Genomic DNA, 5,492 nt, shown 5'->3' on the forward strand with positions numbered 1-5,492 from the left:
AGAACCAGGAAGAAATCGAATCGAGCGACTGCGGCATATTGGATAACGCCGCGGGTGCATTGTTTCGCTTCGACGGCAAACGGAACGGCGCGAGACAGCTTCCATCGGAACAAAGGGGAGCGACGAAACAAGCCCCGCCGGAGAACTGTGTTACAGTGCGCCCGCCGGTGTGTACCGCGAGAAACACAGGAATGATATCTCGATCCTTCTCCAACTTCCAACACACGGCTCCGTGGAATTTTTCTACGGCGCTTTCACGCTCTCCTTCGCCCGCCACGATAAGTGAAACAACAGAATAATATACAGGGTGTTCGTGTTATCTGCAAAGCTTTTCTTCGAGCTGAAAAAGGTGCGCGGAATAAATGGGCAAGGGAACAATCCCGTGCTACTCCTTCAGGGGAATAGTAGCGAAATCCGTGGAAGAGAGCTAGATTCTACAGGTTGTTCATAAAGTCCCTACCCACGCAATGGACGCGAGTTTATTAACCTTTGCACTCTGATCAGATCGGTTTCACTTGTAATCGAATATTTAGCTTCTGTCACAGTACAGTTTAACTCTTCCGTCCCTGAATATGTATTTTTTCCTCTAAATCAAGGAAGAGCCAACGACAGTTGCTTTCAAATGAAATTGAAGCTTTTTAGTGAAAGAAATAAGATAAGCACTAATAATAATAATTAGCACTTAATTTGTTAACTGTGGAATTTAGTTTGAAAAATCTCTTATTATGCGCACAATAAAATCTAACAAAGAAATATATACTCATTAAAAGCAGGGAAAATGCACTTATAATATACTCCAATAAAAAATTAAAACACAATGAAAAAGAATGACATGTGTATCTGAAAGAATAACTAAATTAACGAGAACAATATTAGTATCGTTTCGAGTTTTAAGACGACATGTATACTCGTCAAACGTACGTGATTGGTTAACCTGTCAGCCGTAAGCAAAGATCCCCGCGTGGTACAATTTTCCTTTGTCTAGGCATTTTCTAGCTTTCCGGTAATTTAAAATGTTCATTGTGCCAATGTGTACCATTCGGGGCGAAAGCGTTGTGCAGGTTTTGACACATTTTTAACATTAACCGTATCGGCATTTTTCGTAACTAGTTAAATAACTGAAATTCAAATAGTAGAAAATAAAGGTAAACAAGTTAGATGATATATTTTTTTTAATATGAAAACAGAAACGAAAGAGAAAATAAAGACTGAAAAATTGAGTAACATTGAAACTACTACAGGGATCAAACTGATCTATTTCTGATTTCTTCGTTTTACGAGTTATTAAAAAAATAACAGATGTTTTTCTGAGAAATTATGAAAGAAATTGATTTAACAATACGAAAACTGAATTGTAAATTAATTGAAGTCTCAATAGATGCACTCTTGGAGTTTATGTTGCAGAATTTCAAAAAGTCAATTCAACTGTTCGATAGTTTTAGTGTCAATCAGGCAATATAAGGATTGATGTAAAATTAAATGAACGAAAGAAATTGCAGAATTTTAAAGTAATATTTATGTAAAATTCATTTTGAAGCATTGTACGTGCCGTAAGAATTTATTAATCAGTACGAGTATATTTTTTGTTTATTATTCATATATACTTGTAATAGAGTATTTAATTTAAATTTAGTTTGAATAATTTCACGTGTATTAAAAATTTATTAATAACTTTTACGCGTACAGCTTACGCTCATTATTACACATTTGTACAGGAATATTTATTTGAAAAAATTCAAAATATTATTATTACAAATTATTAAAATAATTATTTATTTGAAACTCATTTCAAATTATTTCACATAATATAAGAAATTATTACTAAATTTCACATTTGTAGTTTATACATTTCGTAAAGCTGTATATGTATATATTTTTCTGTCAAATTTTAATATTGATTCAAAATATTCTTGTATAATACGATCATTTTGAAAATTTTCCAGATTTATTACACATTATTATGAATGAATGTATATATCAGAATTATAAATCATTAACATAGAAGTTTATCAAATTGTTGATTCGAATATCAGTACAACAGATTTTGCTTCTTCGAATCAGTTTTACTCAATAGCAGCATCATTACAGCTAACAGATATAAAATAAATTTCTATGCCGTTTCACATATTTTGAACTATAACTTATGCATTACATACTAAAGTATCACCCGCTGATTTTAGACTTGCTGAACATTTTTGCTTAACCCTCGCCTAATGAAGATTAGATTACTTAATTTTGTGTTAATTATATACATTCAGTGCTGCGACTGTGAAACAATTCACGGCCATAATATTAAAGTTGATTTCAGTAGAAGAAGAAATCGAATAAGTAAATATATAAATAAAATGAAAATAAAAATCCTTTTAGCTGTATGAGTGCCAGACTAAATTCTAAATGCATATATAGAGACTATATTATGACTCTCGCGTGTAGCTACTGGCTTTTACGGTCCGTCGCGTGAGGATTAACTTCCAAATACCATCCACTCCACAATAACTGGCTTTAACTTTCTTATTTTACGATTATTGAAATAATAAAAACGTTCATATCTAATCTCATTAAAAATATCTATATTTCTATTCAATTTACATTAAGCAAATATATATTTCTACTTTTATTAGATAATACGGAAAATTAACTAATTTGTTTATTTTTCCGTATGAGTTATAAAAATGTATTACTTGAAATTAAGATCATTTCAGTAAATCTTAATTAATAATTACAAGCGGTAACTTGTAATCAAATAAAAAGTTGGATTTTACTTATTAGTCTTAACATGTTACTTGCGTCAGACTGTAATAAACTCCTTATAATAAAACACGAAACTGTAATTTGCAAGAAATCGCGAGGATCATTTATTACAATAACAAAGATTTTATTTTTGAATTTGAATTTAACACATTTCAAAATGACGTTTCGTAATTACAAAATATAAAATAAACTTTTTCAATTTCGACGAAATTACGAAGGTGATTATTACAAAGGCAAAAATCTGTTTTATGGTTCTGGTGTTGACAAGCTTAATAACTATTTTGCGTAATTAAAAAATATAAGTTAATATTTTGTAACTTGCACAGAAATTGCAGAGCTGGTTATTACAAAAATGAAAATTCAATTTCTACATCTGACTCATTTAGAATTCATTGACTTGTATACAACATTTCGAGCACTAATTGCAGGTTTCATAACTCCACAATTACGCGTATAGGGTAGACCGAGGCGAAACAAATCAGTTCAGATATAACATTATTATTATACATTCGACTTCAATATCGATAACAAAAATGATTAAAAAAACTTAAAAACCTCCGTGTTATAAGCAAACAACTGAAAAGTGAGATATACCCGATTCGTCCAAATCTCCAGATGAATCGGATATTTCTCATTTTTACCAATATTAAAGCTGAATGTGTATTAATAGCAAATTTATGAAATAAAAAGTTCATTCTAAGTTAGTTAGTTAACTATTAGTTTTTCGCTGATTATACGGGCATCGAAAAAAATTAAATTTTTTATACACATTTTTTGTTTGACCCAAGATTGTACAATTTAATGATAATAAAATCAATTATTGACATATTTGTCGTAAATATTCTACCTTGTAATTATTATTAATAACTTATTCACTGACTTCTCAACAATTAATTTTTTTAATCATAAACATAACTTAATCAATTAAGCTAAAAATCATAATCAATTAACACCTAACTCTGCTGCCTACATCTAATATCATACGTCTATCGACAGTTAAATGACGTCGCCACGCGGTATACAAAAGTTTCCGAAAATTAATGAACCATCTATATCTCGACAACGTTTACAGTTAACGAAATACGACAGAAAGGAAATGAAGGCACGATACATTAGCTGTAAAATCCATATTTACCCTTCTATATAATTGCCGTTACGTTCAATGCATTTTTCCTACGCGAAATGAGTTTCTTTATTTCATGAACGAAAAATTCTGTTCTCAGTATTTTACATATTGATGCATTGTACAAAATTCAACATTAAATATTAAACTTCATAATTTTGAGACTGAGAGGCGTCTATGGAATACAAGAGGTTAATTTAAAGTATTCAATGACGGTACGTATCCGAATAAAACGGACGTACAAGGCCAAATATTTTCGTGAACAACGGTAAGCCTAGAAGAAATTTCCGTTGGTAATGTTACCGTATCGCGTCGGTAACGAGAGAGCGGTAAAGGGGGCAAATTTCAAAAGAAAAGAGACGCGTTATTTTCCCTGTGCACGCGTCGTTGCAATACATTTTCGGCTGGTCCCTCGCGAAAATGCTACGTCGCAATATTCAAAATTTCTTCGGCGATCGCCGTGGGCGAGCCAGTGAATAGATACGCAGAGATTGTGCACGTGCACGGCCCCAAGATCCTGATGCACGAGCCGACGAAACAGTGCCGTATTGTCCCGCGAAAACGGGTTGCCCTCAATGGAGAACACGGCAAACGTTGCCGCTCGATTTACCCTGAATTTACAGCACGCCTATGTGCGCCGCATTAATGCCCCGTTATCGTATCGCCGCGACGGGTCAATTACGTTCGACAAGTCAAAGAAAAAAAGAGGGAAAGGTAACGAGAAGGTCGCTTTTCAACTCCTCTCAGTATTCGCCGCTTTTTTTCACTGACCCCATTAATTTCGTCCGGTTCCGCTACCCTTTGCTGCGAAACTTCTATTCATCGCTGGGAACCTGGCCGTGATTTCGATCGAACCGTGATGTCAACCGTGATCAGCGTTCCCGGTGAACGCGCACCGTGACGCGTGAACCGATGATAGTGATGGAGCTAGCCAGGGACGACACTGGTAATCCGAAAATTCGGATTTCTTCGAAATTTTGATCTTGTTTTCTGTCGATGTTAAATGCACTGGTTGTAAACACCGAATAACTTGAATCATTTATTAAAATTACAGTGGATTGTATAGATAGCTGGTGCTTGGAGTTTAATTATGTGCCGACCTTAGTCGCTAAAATTGTGTGCATAAAATGAAAATATGCTCCAGAGCTTATGGAGGCCTTTTAGCTAGTTTTTTACAAATGAGAAAAGAACTGAAAGAATTAATATTTGTGCTATTCATTTTAGTAAATTGTATAATTGTTAATTTTTCTTTCTGAAACAAAAAGAAGGAAAGGCAACAACATTACACGGTATTCCCAGACGGTCACCCACTCCAAGTACTAACCACGCCCAGCGCAACTTAACTTCGGTGGTCGGACGAGAACTGGTGCGTTAATACGCGATGTGAACGTTGCCTAAAAGATGCGGTATACAAATTAACTAAAATAGGACAAAATTGTATAAGAATAAATATTTAGTATATTTTATGAAGAAATTATTATACAATATTCCTCCTTATTTATTGACACCGATTCCGTCGACGTAATATGATTATTGGAGCATTACTAGTGACCCACTTCTATCTCCTTTAGAGACAAATTGGATCATTATATTCTATAGGCGTGTATTCCTTGTGAAT

The 5,492-nt window shown here is 33.6% G+C and overlaps 1 pseudogene; it reads right to left on the minus strand.

Moving 5' to 3' along the window:
- Positions 1 to 5,148: 5,148 nt before the first annotated feature.
- On the minus strand, positions 5,149 to 5,269 carry LOC116431176 (5S ribosomal RNA; annotated as a pseudogene).
- Positions 5,270 to 5,492: the final 223 nt, after the last annotated feature.

The sequence above is a fragment of the Nomia melanderi genome, chromosome 2, assembly GCF_051020985.1.
Source record: "Nomia melanderi isolate GNS246 chromosome 2, iyNomMela1, whole genome shotgun sequence".
Classification (NCBI taxonomy): domain Eukaryota; kingdom Metazoa; phylum Arthropoda; class Insecta; order Hymenoptera; family Halictidae; genus Nomia; species Nomia melanderi.